This window comes from Phaseolus vulgaris, chromosome 10 (genome assembly GCF_051622355.1).
Source record: "Phaseolus vulgaris cultivar YP4 chromosome 10, ASM5162235v1, whole genome shotgun sequence".
In the NCBI taxonomy this organism is placed as follows: domain Eukaryota; kingdom Viridiplantae; phylum Streptophyta; class Magnoliopsida; order Fabales; family Fabaceae; genus Phaseolus; species Phaseolus vulgaris.
The window spans coordinates 22182885-22204165 of NC_143507.1; positions in this window are offsets into that span (position 1 = coordinate 22182885).

The window sequence follows — 21281 nt, forward strand, 5'->3', positions numbered from 1 at the left end:
TCACGCCTAGACACAAGGAGTGTAGGCTTAGAACTCTTATCTTTTGTATCTTTTTTATCTTTTTCACTCTCCCTCTTTTTCTTCATGATAACTTGGTCCTCATGGACTTCTCTTGGAGAGAGAGAATTTAAAGTAACCTCGTGACCATGGAATTCAAAAGATGGTTTGTTGGTAAAGCCATCATGTAAAACTTTTCTATCAAATTGCCAAGGCCTTCCCAAAAGAACATGAGTGGCTTCCATGGGCACAACATCACATAATACCTCATCTTTGTATTTTCCAATTGAGAAATGGATGAGGACTTGTTTATTAACAACTATTTCTCCTACCTCACTAAGCCATTGTAATTTGTAGGGCTTTGTATGAGAGATAGTATGCAATCCAAGCTTATCTACTACTCTTGTACTAGCCACATTTGCACAACTACCCCCATCCACTATCAAAGAGCAAATGTTGTTTTGAATAAGACATCTTGTATGGAAAATATTTTCCCTTTGACTTTCATCAAAAGGTTGTGAAATTTGTCCAAGAAGTCTTCTCACAACTAACAAATCCCCTTCAAGTGGACATTCGCTCTCTTCCTCACTAGATGCATGAGAATGCAATGAATGCTTAGGAGAATCTGAATCATGCTCACTAACTACAATGCCCTCATGCATGTACATACTTCGTTTAGAAGGACAATTTGCAGCTATATGACCATAACCCATACATTTAAAGCATTTAGTATTAGACGTTCTAGTGGGAGATTTAGGCCTAGAAGTAGATGGCTTAGTTTCCTTGGGTTTGAAAGAAGAATCTTCGGAAGGATGTTTAGAAAAAGAATTTTTGTTTCTCCAAGACTTGGAGTAGTATCCATCATTGGAAGCATTTTTGAAAGAGTTTTTCTTAGCAAGTTGGGCTTCCACCTTCATTGCAAGATGAACTAAAGAGCCAATGATGAATACTCTTGTAACTCAACAATGTCTTGAATATCCTTTCTAAGACCACTCACAAACCTAGCAATCATAGCTTCCTCACTTTCTTCTAATTCAATCTTAAGCACAAGCGTCTCTTGCTCCTTATAATATTCATCCACATTTAGCGTGCCTTGTTCAAACCGTTGGAGTCTCAACATGAGGTCTTTCCTAAAATGTGGGGGCACAAACCTAGCGCGCATATGATCCTTTAAAGAGTTCCAGGAGTCCACGGGAGGACCCTTGTGATAGATAATGTCCTTTACAATTCCATGCCACCATTTCATGGCATAATCACTAAACTCTAGGGTGGCTAGCTTAAGCTTATGCTCATCTTGGATCTCAAATATTTGTTCACACTTAGCCTCCCAATCTAAATATACATTAGGATCACTAGAGCCATTAAAACAAGGAAGCTTGACCGAAGGAAGCCTAGACTTTGCATCTTGATAGAAGCCATTGTCGTAGTGATGTCTTTCTCCTTGATGATGAGGTCTTTATCCATGAAATTGTGGTGGATTCCTCCTTCTCCTATGCTCTTCTTCACGGCCAAAATCATTTGAAGAGGCTCTTGAAGATGGTCTATGAGAATGATGCCCATCATGGAGAGAAGGAGATGGCCTAGCTTGTTGGACCTCCATCTTTTGCATTTTCTCTTCCAAGCGTCTAATAGTTCTTTGTGCTTCATGTAATTCACCAAGGATTGAAGCTTTGGAAGGAGAATTCTGCTTGTAGGATGCATCACTTGAAAATCCAGCCATTTGAAATTAAAAAAACAGCAAACACACAAAACAGCAAACAAGTCAAGACACAAAAAAAATTAGCAAAAACAGTGAGTGTTTCAAAGCAAACTGCCGAAGTGAATTTAGGCAGAAAAATTTAGGTCACTCTCAAAGAAATAATGTCCTTGCACCAATCTTATCTTGAGGCCTTCGAATCCTCAAATGAAAGATGTCAAAGCAAGCACACCAATCTCAAAGTCAACCACCACAAAACAAATGAAGCAATAAAGACAAACAAGAAAAAGTATAAGCAAAGAAAGGCTAGAACAAAAGGAATACTAGATGTTTGACAAACTCAAAGATTAATGAACAAAAGACAAGCAAGAAAATTAAAGAACTCAATGAGAAAGTAGGCACACAAAAGAATACTTAAAGAAAAGCACTAGAGTAGATGAAGAAAACAAAAATTAGCTACTGGAAAATTTTTTTTTATGCAAACTGTGCTTGATGTTCACTGATTTAACTGGAATGATATAGAGCGAACTGGATTATGAAATTTAAACCACAGAAACTTCAAGATGTTAACTCAATAATGGCACTGGAATCACTTAAAAACAGTAAGCCAATTAATTGAGATAAATTTTTCAAAATCGCTGCCAGATTACCGTATTCTTTTCGGCAGAATTGTACACTTTTTTTATTTTATTTATCATTTTTTATGTACTTTGAATTTTTGAGTACTTCTTTTTTCTATGCTTTTATAACACTTTGAATAACACAAATCCAGAATTTCAGAATTTTCCAGTGAGTAAATAAATTGCAATAAGGAAAAACAGTAAGCACTATTCAGAAAAACAGAGGAATCCTAATAGGAATGAAAAACAGAATTATGAACTAGCAAAGACATAATGGAAAATGATGTATAGGAACTTGTATAGGTCTAGAATACAAGTATGAACTCAATCTAAAACAGAAAATGCACAAAGGATCAATATCAAATTCAGAAAATTATATGACACTAAAGCAAGAAACAATCAAAAGCAGTAAAAGCACTACTAGAAGTGATGACAATTATGGAAAAACAAGACTAAGACAAAACTTGTATGGATTCAAAAAGGAAAATACTCAAACATATGATAGGCACAAAAATTAAAACAGCAAGCAATACTCAAATAAGCCTAAAACAGAACCTTAAATTGCAAGAAATTAAAGAGCTCTTGAAAATAAAGTGCTACACAACTCAACAATTAAACAAGAACACACCTAAACTCTTGATACCACATGATGTGATTCCAATAGCAAAGAAGAGAATGATTCTTGACATTCTTAGGAATCAACTTGAGTAGGACAATTGTTAGACACTTTTTCTTAGAATTGGATCAATGTTCTAAGTCAAGAACTCACCAAAACTAGCACCAAATCCAAACTCACATGGAAGTTCCTCATATTGTCAAATTGAACCAACAAAAAGAGGTAAAACTCAAAAGCACCGAACAGAATTGGATAAGAATCAAAATGAACCGAACAAAATGAAATTACAAGGCAAAGAACTGAAAAGGATTACTGGAAAATAAGAAGAACCGAACCATAAACTCAAGAACACGAGACAGAATTTCAAGGAAACAAGCTTAAACATGAACAATTGAAAGATAAGGAAGGAAGGAGAAAAGAATGCTCATGAAGATGGATGTAAGGTTGGATGATCACGCCACTAGAAGGATGGTTGCTCCTAGATGAGTGTGCTGCCGCCACTTGAGGACACCATGGATCCTTCAAGATAAGACTAGAGAAGAAGGCTCAAAAGCTCTCCAATGCTCACTCAAAATTTGAGTATAGTTTCTTTACTCTAAATTCCAATCTGAAAAATACAAAGGGAACACCTCTATTTATAGCCTAAGGTGCTGAAATGCAAGCTACACAAGTTCAAAAACTCCCTCCTAAAAAGCTTCTAGAATCGGCGCCAAAACAATGCATGAGGAAGGTGTGACCTCTTCCTTCACTTTGGCACCTCCTATTCTACTCCTACACCTATCTACTAATGCACCCCCCCTCCTAAAGCTCCTAACTAAAGCCTAAAAGATGCTCTAACAATTGAGGTTTCTAATGTTTCCCTCTAAGCACCTTCAACCAAAGAAATTACAAAAAGAGAAAATAATTGTCCCCTAGCTCCTAAAGCTTTGAACATGCTTCTTGTAAGCCTTTGAGGTGGGCTTTGACCTCCATGGGTGTCCTCTACTTGTGCCTCCACCTCTTCTTGAACTTGTTGATTGGCCTCCGTGTCCACTTGAGCTTGATCTCCATCAATGTTGGTATGGTTGGTGCATAGCCAAGTTTGGTGATTTTGGTGTTTTGGCTAGATTTTGTGACTTGGTGGTGTGGGGGGTGAGAAAAGATAAACATGGTTTTGAAAACTGGGTGGACTCAATCCTCACAAATGCCTCCAAATTAATGTGGGAAAAGTTTTGGAGCAAAAGAAATTGATCTTGGTATAGTTGGTGCTAAGCTAGGTTTCGTGATTTTGGTGTTTTAGCATGATTTTGTGACTTGGTGGTGTGTGCGGTGAAAAATGGAAATCATAATTTTGGAAAGGTGGCTGGACTCAGTCTTCAAAAATGCCTCCAAAGTGATGTGGGAAAAGTTAGGGGGCAAAAGGAATTGATCTTGGTATGGTTGGTGCATAGCCAACTATGGTGATTTTGGTGTTTAGCATTGATTTTGTGACTTGGTGGTTTGCAGGCTGAAAAACTAAAATCATAGTTTTGAAAATATGGCTGGACTCAAACCTCACAAATTCCTCCAAAGTGATGTGGGAAAATTTTTGAAGCAAAAGGAATTGATCTTGGAATGGTTGGTGCATAGCCAACTATGGTGATTTTGATGTTTAGCGTTGATTTTTTTACTTGGTGGTTTGCAGACTGAAAAACTAAAATCATAGTTTTGAAAATGTGGCTAGACTCAAACCTCACAAATGCCTCCAAAGTGATGTGGTAAAATTTTTGAAGCACAAGGAATTGATCTTCGAATGGTTGGTGATAAACCAAGTTTGGTGATTTTGGTGTTTTGGCTAGATTTTTTGACTTGGTGGTGTGAGGGGTGAAAAACGAAAATAATGGTTTTGAAAAATGGGTGGACTCAATCCTCACAAATGCCTCCAAAGTAATGTGGAAAAGTTTTCGAGCAAAAGGAATTGATCTTGGTAAAGTTGGTTGTAAGCCAGGTTTCGTGATTTTGGTGTTTTGGCTTGATTTTGTGACTTGGTGGTGTGTGGGGTGAAAAACGAAAATCATGATTTTGGAAATGTGGCTGGACTTAATCTTCAAAAATGGCTCCATAGTGATGTGGGAGAAGTTTGGGGGCCAGAAGGAATTGATCTTGGTATGGTTGGTGCATAGCCAAATTTGGTGACTTTGGTAGTTTTCGTTGATTTTGTGACTTGGTGGTTTGTGGGGTGAAAAACGAAAATCATGATTTTGGAAAGGTGGCTGGACTTAGTCTTCACAAATGTCTCTAAAGTGATGTGGGAAAAGTTTGGGAGCAAAAGGAATTGATGTTGGTATGGTTGGTGCATAGCCAAGTTTGGTGATTTTGGTGTTTGGGCTAGATTTTGTGACTTGGTGGTGTGACGGGTGAAAAACGAAAACCATGGTTTTGAAAAATGGGAGGACTCAATCCTCAATAATGCCTCCAAAGTAATGTGGGAAAAGTTTCGGACCAAAAGGAATTGATCTTGGTATGGTTGGTGCTAAGCCAGGTTTGGTGATTTTGGTGTTTTGGCTTGATTTTGTGACTTGGTAGTGTGTGGGGTGTAAAACGAAAATCATGATTTTCGAAATGTGGCTGGACTTAATCCTCTCAAATGCCTCGAAAGTGATGTGCGAGAAGTTTGGGGGCCAGAAGGATATGATCGTGGTATGGTTGGTGCATAGTCAAGTTTGGTGATTTTGGTGTTCTGCGTTGATTTTGTGACTTGGTGGTTTGTGGGGTGAAAAATAAAAATCATGGTGTTTGAAAATGTGGCTGGACTCAAACCTCACAAATGCCTCCAAAAGTGATGTGGGAAAATTTTTGGAGCAAAAGGAATTGATCTTGGAATGGTTGGTGTTAAGCTAAGTTTGGTGATTTTGGTGTTTTGGCTAGGTTTTCTGACTTGGTGGTGTGAAGGGCGAAAACAAAAATCATGTTTTTGCAAAACTGGTTGGACTAAATACTCACAAATACCTCCAAAGTGATGTGGGAAAAGTTTGGGAGGAAAAGAAATTGATCTTGGTATGGTTGGTGCAAAGCCAAGTTTGGTGATTTTGGTGTTTTGGCTTGATTTTGTGACTTGGTGGTGTGAGGGGTGAAAAACGAAAATCATGATTTTAGAAATGTGGCTGGACTTAATCCTGACAAATGCCTCGAAAGTGATGTGGGAGAAGTGTGGGGGCAAGAAGGAAATTATCTTTGTATGGTTGGTGCATAGTCAAGTTTGGTGATTTTGGTGTTCTGCGTTGATTTTGTGACTTTGTGATTTATGGGGTGAAAAATAAAAGTCATGGTTTTGAAAATGTGGCTGGACTCAAACCTCACAAATGCCTCCAAAGTGATGTGGGAAAATTTTTGAACCAAAAGGAATTTATCTTGGAATGTTTGGTGAGTTTGGTGATTTTGGTGTTTTGGCTAGGTTTTCTGACTTGGTGGTGTGAAGGGCGAAAACAAAAATCATGTTTTTGCAAAACTGGTTGGACTAAATACTCACAAATACCTCCAAAGTGATGTGGGAAAAGTTTGGGAGGAAAAGAAATTGATCTTGGTATGGTTGGTGCAAAGCCAAGTTTGGTGATTTTGGTGTTTTGGCTTGATTTTGTGACTTGGTGGTGTGAGGGGTGAAAAACGAAAATCATGATTTTAGAAATGTGGCTGGACTTAATCCTGACAAATGCCTCGAAAGTGATGTGGGAGAAGTGTGGGGGCAAGAAGGAAATTATCTTTGTATGGTTGGTGCATAGTCAAGTTTGGTGATTTTGGTGTTCTGCGTTGATTTTGTGACTTTGTGGTTTATGGGGTGAAAAATAAAAGTCATGGTTTTGAAAATGTGGCTGGACTCAAACCTCACAAATGCCTCCAAAGTGATGTGGGAAAATTTTTGAACCAAAAGGAATTTATCTTGGAATGGTTGGTGAGTTTGGTGATTTTGGTGTTTTGGCTAGGTTTTCTGACTTGGTGGTGTGAAGGGCGAAAACAAAAATCATGTTTTTGCAAAACTGGTTGGACTAAATACTCACAAATACCTCCAAAGTGATGTGGGAAAAGTTTGGGAGGAAAAGAAATTGATCTTGGTCTGGTTGGTGCAAAGCCAAGTTTGGTGATTTTGGTGTTTTGGCTTGATTTTGTGACTTGGTGGTGTGAGGGGTGAAAAACGAAAATCATGATTTTCGAAATGTGGCTGGACTCAATCCTCACAAATGCCTCGAAAGTGATGTGGGAAAATTTTGGGGGCAAAAGGAATTGATCTTGGTATGGTTGGTGCATAGCCAACTTTGGTGATGTTGGTGTTTACCGTTGATTTTGTGACTTGCTGGTGCATGGGGTGAAAAACAAAAATCATGGTTTTGAAAATGTGGCTGCACTGAAACCTCACAAATGCCTCCAAAGTGATGTGGGAAAAGTTTTAGAGCAAAAGGAATTGATCTTGGAATGGTTGGTGCTAAGACAAGTTTCCTGATTTTGGTGTTTTGGCTATATTTTGTGACTTGGTGGTGTGAGGGGTGAAAAACAAAAATCATGGTTTTAAAAAGTGGGTGGACTCAATCCTTACAAATGCCTCCAAAGTAATGGGGGAAAATTTTCAGAGCAAAAGGAATTGATCTTGGTATGATTGGTGCTAAGCTAGGTTAGGTGATTTTGGTGTTTTGGCTTGATTTTCTGACTTGGTGGTGTGTGGGCTGAAAAACGAAAATCATGATTTTGGAAAGGTGGCTGGACTTAGTCTTCACAAATGCCTCTAAAGTGATGTGGGAAAAGTTTGGGAGCAAAAGGAATTGATGTTGGTATGGTTGGTGCATAGCCAAGTTTGGTGATTTTGGTGTTTGGGCTAGATTTTGTGACTTGGTGGTGTGACGGGTGAAAAACGAAAACCATGGTTTTGAAAAATGGGTGGACTCAATCCTCAATAATGCCTCCAAAGTAATGTGGGAAAATTTTCGGACCAAAAGGAATTGATCTTGGTATGGTTGGTGCTAAGCCAGGTTTGGTGATATTGGTGTTTTGGCTTGATTTTGTGACTTGGTGGTGTGTGGGGTGTAAAACGAAAATCATGATTTTAGAAATGTGACTGGACTTAATCCTCACAAATGCCTCGAAAGTGATGTGGGAGAAGTTTGGGGGCCAGAAGGAAATGATCTTTGTATGGTTGGTGCATAGTCAAGTTTGGTGATTTTGGTGTTCTGCGTTGATTTTGTGACTTGGTGGTTTATGGGGTGAAAAATAAAAGTCATGGTTTTGGAAATGTGGCTGGACTCAAACCTCACAAATGCCTCCAAAGTGATGTGGGAAAATTTTTGGACCAAAAGGAATTTATCTTGGAATGGTTGGTGAGTTTGGTGATTTTGGTGTTTTGGCTAGGTTTTCTGACTTGGTGGTGTGAAGGGCGAAAACAAAAATCATGTTTTTGCAAAACTGGTTGGACTAAATACTCAAAAATACCTCCAAAGTGATGTGGGAAAAGTTTGGGAGGAAAAGAAATTGATCTTGGTCTGGTTGGTGCAAAGCCAAGTTTGGTGATTTTGGTGTTTTGGCTTGATTTTGTGACTTGGTGGTGTGACGGGTGAAAAACGAAAATCATGATTTTCGAAATGTGGCGGGACTCAATCCTCACAAATGCCTCGAAAGTGATGTGGGAAAATTTTGGGGGCAAAAGGAATTGATCTTGGTATGGTTGGTGCATAGCCAACTTTGGTGATTTTGGTGTTTACCGTTGATTTTGTGACTTGCTGGTTTATGGGGTGAAAAACAAAAATCATGGTTTTGAAAATGTGGCTGCACTGAAACCTCACAAATGCCTCCAAAGTGATGTGGGAAAAGTTTTAGAGCAAAAGGAATTGATCTTGGAATGGTTGGTGCTAAGACAAGTTTCCTGATTTTGGTGTTTTTGCTATATTTTGTGACTTGGTGGTGTGAGGGGTGAAAAACAAAAATCATGGTTTTAAAAAGTGGGTGGACTCAATCCTTACAAATGCCTCCAAAGTAATGGGGGAAAAGTTTCAGAGCAAAAGGAATTGATCTTGGTATGATTGGTGCTAAGTCAGGTTAGGTGATTTTGGTGTTTTGGCTTGATTTTCTGACTTGGTGGTGTGTGGGCTGAAAAACGAAAATCATGATTTTGGAAAGGTGGCTGGACTTAGTCTTCACAAATGCCTCTAAAGTGATGTGGGAAAAGTTTGGGAGCAAAAGGAATTGATGTTGGTATGGTTGGTGCATAGCCAAGTTTGGTGATTTTGGTGTTTGGGCTAGATTTTGTGACTTGGTGGTGTGACGGGTGAAAAACGAAAACCATGGTTTTGAAAAATGGGTGGACTCAATCCTCAATAATGCCTCCAAAGTAATGTGGGAAAATTTTCGGACCAAAAGGAATTGATCTTGGTATGTTTGGTGCTAAGCCAGGTTTGGTGATATTGGTGTTTTGGCTTGATTTTGTGACTTGGTGGTGTGTGGGGTGTAAAACGAAAATCAAGATTTTAGAAATGTGACTGGACTTAATCCTCACAAATGCCTCGAAAGTGATGTGGGAGAAGTTTGGGGGCCAGAAGGAAATGATCTTTGTATGGTTGGTGCATAGTCAAGTTTGGTGATTTTGGTGTTCTGCGTTGATTTTGTGACTTGGTGGTTTATGGGGTGAAAAATAAAAGTCATGGTTTTGAAAATGTGGCTGGACTCAAACCTCACAAATGCCTCCAAAGTGATGTGGGAAAATTTTTGGACCAAAAGGAATTTATCTTGGAATGGTTGGTGAGTTTGGTGATGTTGGTGTTTTGGCTAGGTTTTCTGACTTGGTGGTGTGAAGGGCGAAAACAAAAATCATGTTTTTGCAAAACTGGTTGGACTAAATACTCACAAATACCTCCAAAGTGATGTGGGAAAAGTTTGGGAGGAAAAGAAATTGATCTTGGTCTGGTTGGTGCAAAGCCAAGTTTGGTGATTTTGGTGTTTTTGCTTGATTTTGTGGCTTGGTGGTGTGAGGGGTGAAAAACGAAAATCATGATTTTCGAAATGTGGCTGGACTCAATCCTCACAAATGCCTCGAAAGTGATGTGGGAAAAGTTTGGGGGCAAAAGGAATTCATCTTGGTATGGTTGGTGCATAGCCAACTTTGGTGATTTTGGTGTTTACCGTTGATTTTGTGACTTGGTGGTTTGTGCGGTGAAAAACAAAAATCTTGTTTTGAAAATGTGGCTGCACTGAAACCTCACAAATGCCTCCAAAGTGATGTGGGAAAAGTTTTAGAGCAAAAGGAATTGATCTTGGAATGGTTGGTGCTAAGACAAGTTTCCTGATTTTGGTGTTTTGGCTATATTTTGTGACTTGGTGGTGTGAGGGGTGAAAAACAAAAATCATGGTTTTAAAAAGTGGGTGGACTCAATCCTTACAAATGCATCCAAAGTAATGGGGGAAAAGTTTCAGAGCAAAAGGAATTGATCTTGGTATGATTGGTGCTAAGCCAGGTTTGGTGATTTTGGTGTTTTGGCTTGATTTTCTGACTTGGTGGTGTGTGGGCTGAAAAACGAAAATCATGATTTTGGAAAGGTGGCTGGACTTAGTCTTCACAAATGCCTCTAAAGTGATGTGGGAAAAGTTTGGGAGCAAAAGGAATTGATGTTGGTATGGTTGGTGCATAGCCAAGTTTGGTGATTTTGGTGTTTGGGCTAGATTTTGTGACTTGGTGGTGTGACGGGTGAAAAACGAAAACCATGGTTTTGAAAAATGGGTGGACTCAATCCTCAATAATGCCTCCTAAGTAATGTGGGAAAAGTTTCGGACCAAAAGGAATTGATCTTGGTATGGTTGGTGCTAAGCCAGGTTTGGTGATTTTGGTGTTTTGGCTTCATTTTGTGACTTGGTGGTGTGTGGGGTGTAAAACGAAAATCATGATTTTAGAAATGTGGCTGAACTTAATCCTCACAAATGCCTCGAAAGTGATGTGGGAGAAGTTTGGGGGCCAGAAGGAAATGATCTTTGTATGGTTGGTGCATAGCCAAGTTTGGTGATTTTGGTGTTTGGGCTAGATTTTGTGACTTGGTGGTGTGACGGGTGAAAAACGAAAACCATGGTTTTGAAAAATGGGTGGACTCAATCCTCAATAATGCCTCCAAAGTAATGTGGGAAAATTTTCGGACCAAAAGTAATTGATCTTGGTATGTTTGGTGCTAAGCCAGGTTTGGTGATATTGGTGTTTTGGCTTGATTTTGTGACTTGGTGGTGTGTGGGGTGTAAAACGAAAATCAAGATTTTAGAAATGTGACTGGACTTAATCCTCACAAATGCCTCGAAAGTGATGTGGGAGAAGTTTGGGGGCCAGAAGGAAATGATCTTTGTATGGTTGGTGCATAGTCAAGTTTGGTGATTTTGGTGTTCTGCGTTGATTTTGTGACTTGGTGGTTTATGGGGTGAAAAATAAAAGTCATGGTTTTGAAAATGTGGCTGGACTCAAACCTCACAAATGCCTCCAAAGTGATGTGGGAATATTTTTGGACCAAAAGGAATTTATCTTGGAATGGTTGGTGAGTTTGGTGATGTTGGTGTTTTGGCTAGGTTTTCTGACTTGGTGGTGTGAAGGGCGAAAACAAAAATCATGTTTTTGCAAAACTGGTTGGACTAAATACTCACAAATACCTCCAAAGTGATGTGGGAAAAGTTTGGGAGGAAAAGAAATTGATCTTGGTCTGGTTGGTGCAAAGCCAAGTTTGGTGATTTTGGTGTTTTGGCTTGATTTTGTGGCTTGGTGGTGTGAGGGGTGAAAAACGAAAATCATGATTTTCGAAATGTGGCTGGACTCAATCCTCACAAATGCCTCGAAAGTGATGTGGGAAAAGTTTGGGGGCAAAAGGAATTCATCTTGGTATGGTTGGTGCATAGCCAACTTTGGTGATTTTGGTGTTTACCGTTGATTTTGTGACTTGGTGGTTTGTGCGGTGAAAAACAAAAATCTTGTTTTGAAAATGTGGCTGCACTGAAACCTCACAAATGCCTCCAAAGTGATGTGGGAAAAGTTTTAGAGCAAAAGGAATTGATCTTGGAATGGTTGGTGCTAAGACAAGTTTCCTGATTTTGGTGTTTTGGCTATATTTTGTGACTTGGTGGTGTGAGGGGTGAAAAACAAAAATCATGGTTTTAAAAAGTGGGTGGACTCAATCCTTACAAATGCCTCCAAAGTAATGGGGGAAAAGTTTCAGAGCAAAAGGAATTGATCTTGGTATGATTGGTGCTAAGCCAGGTTTGGTGATTTTGGTGTTTTGGCTTGATTTTCTGACTTGGTGGTGTGTGGGCTGAAAAACGAAAATCATGATTTTGGAAAGGTGGCTGGACTTAGTCTTCACAAATGCCTCTAAAGTGATGTGGGAAAAGTTTGGGAGCAAAAGGAATTGATGTTGGTATGGTTGGTGCATAGCCAAGTATGGTGATTTTGGTGTTTGGGCTAGATTTTGTGACTTGGTGGTGTGACGGGTGAAAAACGAAAACCATGGTTTTGAAAAATGGGTGGACTCAATCCTCAATAATGCCTCCTAAGTAATGTGGGAAAAGTTTCGGACCAAAAGGAATTGATCTTGGTATGGTTGGTGCTAAGCCAGGTTTGGTGATTTTGGTGTTTTGGCTTCATTTTGTGACTTGGTGGTGTGTGGGGTGTAAAACGAAAATCATGATTTTAGAAATGTGGCTGGACTTAATCCTCACAAATGCCTCGAAAGTGATGTGGGAGAAGTTTGGGGGCCAGAAGGAAATGATCTTTGTATGGTTGGTGCATAGCCAAGTTTGGTGATTTTGGTGTTTGGGCTAGATTTTGTGACTTGGTGGTGTGACGGGTGAAAAACGAAAACCATGGTTTTGAAAAATGGGTGGACTCAATCCTCAATAATGCCTCCTAAGTAATGTGGGAAAAGTTTCGGACCAAAAGGAATTGATCTTGGTATGGTTGGTGCTAGGCCAGGTTTGGTGATTTTGGTGTTTTGGCGTAATTTTGTGACTTGGTGGTGTGTGGGGTGTAAAACGAAAATCATGATTTTCGAAATGTGGCTGGACTTAATCCTCACAAATGCCTCGAAAGTGATGTGGGAAAATTTTTGGAGCAAAAGGAATTGATCTTGGAATGGTTGGTGTTAAGCTAAGTTTGGAGATTTTGGTGTTTTGGCTAGATTTTGTGACTTGGTGGTGTGAAGGGCGAAAACAGAAATCATGTTTTTGCAAAAGTGGTTGGACGAAATACTCACAAATACCTCCAAAGTGATGTGAGAAAAGTTTGGGAGGAAAAGAAATTGATCTTGGTATGGTTGGTGCAAAGCCAAGTTTGGTGATTTTGGTGTTTTGGCTTGATTTTGTGACTTGGTGGTGTGAGGGGTGAAAAACGAAAATCATGATTTCCGAAATGTGGCTGGACTGAATCCTCACAAATGCCTCCAAAGTGATGTCGGAAATTTTTGGACCAAAAGGAATTGATGTTCGTATGGTTGGTGCATAACCAAGTTTGGTGATTTTGGTGTTTTGGCTAGATTTTGTGACTTGGTGGTGTTAGTGGTAAAAAACGAAAATCATGGTTTTGCAAAACTGGGTGACTCAATCCCCACAAATGCCTCCAAAGTGATGTGGGAATAGTTTGAGGTCAAACAGAATTGATCTTGGTATTGTTGGTGCAAAGCCAAGTTTGGTGATTTTTGTGTTCTGGCTTGATTTTGTGGCTTGATGGTGTGTGGGGTGAAAAACGAAAATCATGATTTTGGAAATGTGGCTGGACTCAATCCTCACAAATTCCTCCAAAGTGATGTGGGAAAAGTTAGGGAGCAAAAGGAATTGATCTTGGTATAGTTGGTGCTAACCAAAGTTTGGTGATTTTGGTGTTTTGTCTAGATTTAGTGACTTGATGGTGTGAGGGGTGAAAAACGAAAATCATGGTTTTTCAAAACTAGGTGGACTCAATCCTCAGAAATCCTTCCAAAGTCATGTGGGTAAAGATTAAGGGCAAAAGGAATTGATCTTGGTATGGTTGGTGTTAAGCCAAGTTTGGTGATTTTGGTGTTTTTGCTTGATTTTGTGACTTGGTGGTGTGTGGGGTGAAAAATGAAAGTCATGGTTTTTGAAAACTAGGCGGACTAAATCCTCTCAAATGCTTCCAAAGTGATGCTGGAAAAGTTTGGGAGAAAAAGGAATTGAAATTGGTATGGTTGGTGCTAAGCCAAGTTTGGTGATTTTGGTGTTTTGGCTAGATTTTGTGACTTGTTGTGTGAGGGGTGCGAAACGAAAATCATGGTTTTGCAAAACTGGGTGGACTCAATAGTCACAAATGTCTCCAAAGTGATGTGGGAAAAGTTTGGGGGAAAATGGAATTGATCTTGGTATGGTTGGTGCTAAGCCAAGTTTGGTGATTTTTGTGTTTTGGCTTGATTTTGTGACTTGGTGGTGTGTGGGGTGAAATCGAAAAATCATGGTTTTTGAAATGTGGATGGACTCAATCCTCACAAATGCCTCCAGAGTTATTTGGGAATATTTTGGGGGCAAAAGGAATTGATCTTGGTATGGTTGGTGCTAAACGAAGTTTGGTGATTTGGGTGTGTTGGCTAGATTTTGTGACTTGGTGGTGTGCGGGGTGAAAAACGAAAATCATGGTTTTTGAATACTCGGTGGACTCAAACCTCACAAATGTATCCAAAGTGATGTGGGAAATGTTTGGGAGCAAAAAGAATTGAACTTGGTATGGTTGGTGCTAAGCCAAGTTTGGTGGTGATTATGGTGTGTTGTTGGCTAGATTTTGTGACTTGGTGGTGTGAGGGGTGAAAAATGAAAATTATGGTTTTGAAAATGTGGCTGGACTCAAACCTCACAAATGCCTCCAAAGTAATGTGGGAAAAGTTTCGGAGCAAAAGGATTTGTTCTTGGTATGGTTGGTGCTAAGCCAAGTTTGGTGATTTTGGTGTGTTGGCTAGATTTTGTAACTTGGTGGTGTGAGGGGTGAAAAACGAAAATCATGGTTTTGGAAATGTGGCTGGACTCAAACCTCACAAATGCCTCCAAAGTGATGTAGGAAAAGTTTGCAAGCAAAAGGAATTGATCTTGGTATGGTTGGTGGATAGCCAAGTTTGGTGATTTTGGTGATTTGGCTAGATTTTGTGACTTGGTGGTGTGTGGGGTGAAAAACGAAAATCATGGTTTTGGAAATGTGGCTGGACTCAAACCTCACAAATGCCTCCAAGGTGATGTGGGAAAAGTTTGGTGGCAGAAGTAATTGATCTTGGTATGGGTGGTGCATAGCCAAGTTTGGTGATTTTGGTGATTTAGCTTGATTTTGTGACTTGGTGGTGTGCCATGAATCATGAAATTTTCAAAGTCATGGTTTTTGAGGATTCTTGGTTGGGAATTGTCACAAATGCCTCCAGAATGAGGTCTACAAAGTTTGGTAGAAAAACCAAGCCATCTTGATGTGGTTTTGAATTTTTGAAATGTAGGAAAATACAGCGTTTTGAAAAAAATTCATGAAAATTTGAAACCTTGGCCAATCTTAACGAAACTTGGTGGGCACCTTCTTGATATTAATATGTGATGAACTGGAAAAAATCACGCAAAAATACGGTGTCTAGATACGTTTCTCAATTTTTCTCGATTTTCCACATTTCGGGTCTTTGGAAAAATAAGAAAAATACTTTTGCATGTCGAAAAATTCTAATTTTTTACTTATGTCTACTCGAAAAAAGTGTATCTACTTGTACAAAAGTTGCTTTTGCATATTTTACTATTTTAGGGAGGGGGGGGGGGGTGTGCTCCTCAATCCTGCCACCTTTGCGCCAGGGAAGGTTTTGGTGCGGTCCATGCATCCCCCTCACGTTTTGGCTTGCTTTGTGCTGGGGCAAGTCGAAACACCAACACATGGTTGACCTCACGTTTTGGCTTCTCCATCAACACCATCCTCGCGGGCGGTGTTGGGGATTAGAAACATGGATGAAACATGTTGGAACTTGGTGGGCACGGGCAGAGAAGTTTGTTGCACACATGCGACACGCGGAAGTTCTTTTCCATACCTAGCGATGCGGACACTGGGTCACTTGTTATTTCCATTTGCACACTCGCCAAGGGCAAGCCGAGGGTGGACCATCCGGTCGTGTGGTGTCTTGCAAACGCGAGGGTGTGCGAGTTGTAATGAGGATGTACTTGTCGGCTGGCTCCATGCCCCGTGCATCGAATGGTCAGGCACACTTCCCCCTCGTTGCCACCCAGTTCCCCAGGCGAGAGATCACGTTCCCTGTGCTGCCTACCAACAAAAAGGCATCCTTGTGTGCTGGCAAAGAATGTTTCTGTCCGGGCTTCCACCACGCGGTGGAGGTCTCGGAGGACCCTGAAGTGACGCATGTGGTTCGCCCTGTCCTTGCAAGCAAGCCAGCAAGCAATTGGCATGGCGGCACACGTGGCGGGGTAGTTCTCTCGGATTCGGTGCATGCGACGAACTCCCGGGTTCTAAATATTCGGTTACCCACCATCGTAGGATGCCCTCCCGGCTCGGTAAGGAGGGACCGTAGGGGTATGCGGCCCAACTGCGCACAGCCCGACAGCCCGTCCCTGTCCGATTCAGGGCAACGCGGATGGATGCTACCTGGTTGATCCTGTAAGTAGTCATATGCTTGTCTCAAAGATTAAGCGATGCATAGTATGAACTAATTCAGATAGTGAAACTACGAATGGCTCATTAAATCAGTAATAGTTTGTTTGATGGTATCTACTACTCGGATAACCGTAGTAATTCTAAAGCTAATACGTGCAACAAACCCCGAATTCTGGAAGGGATGCATTTATTGTTAGAATATATGGCTTTAAACTAGAGGGGGGGGTGAATCGTTTAAAGAGGGTTTTTGTAAACTTTTAAGCCTAGAATGAAAATACTTCAAGAAAACCTTGATTAAGAAATCAGTTTTTCAAAACATAAAGCAAAAGGCACAATACTAGTAAAAACAATTGGTTGTTTTAACGAAACAATCGGTTGTTTATACCAGTTAACAAATATCAAAACTGAATTTAAAGAGTTAGGGATAAAGAGATTGCACACAGAGTTTTATACTGGTTCACTCCAAATCTAGAGCTACATGCAGTCTTCTCAGTAACCCTGAGGAAATCCACTAAGCAATCACAACTTGATCACTTACACAACAACCAAGAGAATGACCTTGAACACCTCAAGACACACACTCTTCTTGGCCAACACACCAACACCAAGATTGCTGATCTTGATCCCTTCAAGAACACACAGCCAATCTCAGCAAACACAGAAACAAATACTTGTTTCACAGAGTTCAAGGATTACACTTGTTACAGAAGATAATCTGAAATCAATACAAGCATAATCCTATTCCACAAACTTTGATCAATCACAAACTTTTAGCAATCTCAGCTCTTTGAAAAACTTAGAAAACTCTATTCAAAATCAGATTCAGATTGTTACTCTATATTGTTTTTCTGAATATATTCAAAGATATAGTTTGTTATCAAATCTTAACAAACTCTTAAATTGCATTAAAAGATTGGTCAAAGCATTTAATGACGGGAGCGTAAGTAGTTAAATCATTTAAAGCTCAGTCAAAGATAGAACAATTTTTTTGTTATGGTCCCAAAGCAAACAATCGATTGTTTCTTCGAATCAATCAGTTGTTTTGGTTCTTAACAGTTCAACCATTTTAAAAACAGTTTTCAATCTTTTTCTCAAAACATCTAAGTATAAACAATCGGTTGTTTCGACACAACAATCGGTTGTTTTAACTTAGTTTGAAAACATTTTACTTTCACAAATATTGAGATGCTTATGCTTTAGATTCGATCAAGGGGTGGATTACAATACTCAAACTACCCCAGAACTATACTAAACCAGCACAGCAACACCAAGCACAGCCAAGGCTTCAACATCCTTCAAAGGGTTTGGATTCTTCAAAGCTTGAACACCACTTGGTTCAACATTTATTAGATAAAAGGTCAACGCAGGCTCTGCCTGTTGCTTTGATGATTCATGATAACTCGTCGGATTGCACGGCCTTTGTGCCGGCGACGCATCATTCAAATTTCTGCCCTATCAACTTTTGATGGTAGGATAATGGCCTACCATGGTGGTGACAGGTGACGGAGAATTAGGGTTCGATTCCGGAGAGGGAGCCTGAGAAACGACTACCAAATCCAAGGAAGGGAGCAGGCGCGCAAATTACCCAATCCTGACACTGGGAGGTAGTGACAATAAATAACAATACCGGGCTCATTGAGTCGGGTAATTGGAATGAGTACAATCTAAATCCCTTAACAAGGATCCATTGGAGGGCAAGTCTAGTGCCAGCAGCTACTGTAATTCCAGCTCGAATAGCGTATATTTAAGTTGTTGCAGTTAAAAAGCTCATAGTTGGTCCTTGGGTTGCGTCGATCGGTCCGCCACTGGTGTGATGCGACGTAGGCGTTCCGATCCCCGTGACGTGTTGAGAAGTCCACTGAACCCTATCATTTAGAGGAAGGAGAAATCGTAACAAGGTTTCCGTAGGTGAACCTGCGGAAGGATTATTGTCGATGCCTCAACCAACCAGTTCCACCCGCGAATCCGTAGCAAACACACAACGTGCAAGGGAGTGCAAGTGCAAGTGCTCCACCTCGTCTTCATCGGGGCTGTCGAAGAGAGGTTCTAATATGATTCCAATAGCAAGATAGAGATGATTCTTTGACATTCTATGGAATCAACTTGAGTTGGAGATAGCTTAGGCACTTTTAATAGAATTGGATCAATGTTCTATGTTTCAAGAACTCACCAAAACTTGCACCAAACACCAAACTCACATGGAAGATCCATCTATTCCAATTGAACCGATTAAAATGTGTATAAAAGCAAAAGCACCGTTTAAAAATCTCAAGAACAGAATTGAACCGAACAAAACAACTAGAAATGAAGAAGAAACAAATGAAAACAGCCAAGGAGAAGATGAACTGAAGCAAATTCAGAAACATACTAAAATACCGAATGAAAATGCTAGAAAAGTAAACTAAGACATGTTTTAGCTTCAAATGAACTAGGAGATGAAAGAAAGAAGAACTTATGGAGAAGGAGGACTTGGTTTGGTGATCACGCCACTTGGATGGTGAAGGCTCCAAGATAAGTGAGCTAGTGACGCCACTTGAGAGAACCAAATGCACTCGAGATAAGACAAGGTAAAGGAGAAAACAAGTTCTCACAATTCTCTCTCAAATTGAGTAGAGTTTCTCTATTACCAATTTCAATTCTGAATTTTACAAGAGCCCACACCTCTATTTATAGTGTGAGGGTGCTGGAAAATAGGTGGGAAAATTCAAATAAAACTCATTTGAAATTCCCACCAAAAACAAGTCACATGGGAGGTGTGACCTTTTTCTACTATGACACCTCCTAAAAACTACACCTACACCTACTCTCCTAAGTCACATGGATAATGTGACTTTATTTTACATTTTCACACTTGTTTATTTAATATCCACCCTCCTACAACTATACAAGAGTAATTCAAATGATGCTCTTTTATTTAATGCTTGGCCTTGCCCCTCATGGGATGGACTTGGGCTTTTTGGGCTTTGGCCTTCTTGGGCTTGGGCTTGGGCTTTGGGCTTGGGCCTCATCTTTATTTTATGTCTTCTTTTAATTTTGAGAAGACTAGAAGGAAGAACTTCAAATGTGAAGGCGAATGTCCACTTCCTTCATTAATAAAAGCCTCCTTTATTTGATTCTCATCAGGTTCCTTCCTAAAACATTGAAAATTTAATAATTATGAGGACTAGGAGGAGACAAATTGAGGTAGTTTTGTGCACTTACAATTTTATGGACAATGCAAGTTCTTATGTAATAACGAGAACGAGATGACACGTGGATTCATGCTTCGCAATAACGAGATGAGGTCAGTCTCAGAATCCAGTTGGGTGGGCCACCTGTAGAAAAAGCTTTGACGTAACCTTACAACATTATGTATATAGTTGAAATAATTTGAGTTGACATTACTTAGGTCATCTATTTATAATCTTTCATGTTTGTCTTTGGATATTATGTGACATTTCCAAAAAAATCATGGTCATCTTGGTCAAAATTGTAGGCGGTCCTGAAGGATTTAAAGCGTATATAAGACTAGAGGTGGAAGAGCATAAAACAATTAATTGAACATTTCATCATTGACCTTTACTGAAGGGAGGGGAATGTTGTGCCACTGCCGCTTACTAATCCACCCTTGTGTTGTGTGCTTGAGTGCAGCCATTGCTTATTTTTTAGTTTTTTTTTATGATTTCGTTTGTTTTATTTTTAATTAAGTTTGTATTTGCAAAAGTTTATTAGTCGCATATTTTAACCAGTTTTGTTTATAAATTAAGATGAGTTCAATCATCCCATCCCAGATATTTTTTTAAGCAACAGAGCAGTTCTTTTATAGATCTGGAAAGTTGGTGGTCCATCCATCCCAATTTTTACTATAACTATGTATGTATTTGGATTGGATGTCATTATGATGGGTAGGTAGTGTATTGCACACTCACTCACTGCTTAGGTAACAATTCATCCATCCATCTCACCACATGACACTACAGTGATACTAGAAATGGTGAAAAAGTGGATATGTAAAAAATTTTTGAATGAAATATAACCATAATGGTTTCATAAATCTCTAATTTATATTAGAAAACATCATGAAAAATTTCAGAATTTTCTGACAAGTGTAAGTATGAGAATTAAGACCTTGAAAATACCAAAAAATCACAAAAAAATAAAAAGGAAATAGTAAACAATGGATTTTTGGAATTTTGGGGGGCCAATCCCCTTCAGATATTGGCAGCTGCCTTTGTTGCCCCGTTTCCAACAACTTTCATTTTTTACGCGTCTCCATCCGACTTCCCAGTCAAAAGTTATGGTCGTTTGAAGTTTTCCACCAATAATTCTTTGCAACTCAAAATCTATCATTGTTTTCCAACCTGTCAGGACTCCTCCATCAAATATACACTGAATCAAGTTAGCACAAAAACATTTTGATCAAAAATCATTTTTTACCTATTTTTAATGAATTTTTCAATATTCCTGCCAGACCAAAATGAAAATTTCCTTTTGCCTTGCTTTGCAGCAAACCCTCTTTTATTTATGGTTATCATTCATTCATCCATCCATCCATGCATCCATCCATTCATGCATCCATCCATCCATCTATTCATTCATCTGGCGGGCTGGCTTCAGTCCATACAAAATGGTTATTCTTCAAACATTGAAATAAGGGTAGCTCCACCAGCTGATAAGAATCTAGACAAGGCAGTCATGCGCCCAGTCAGCTGCTGCTCCTCCTTTACACTCGCCGGGCTCCTCATTTATATGATCACTGCGCACTTGTACGGGTTTGCTTCTATACTACCT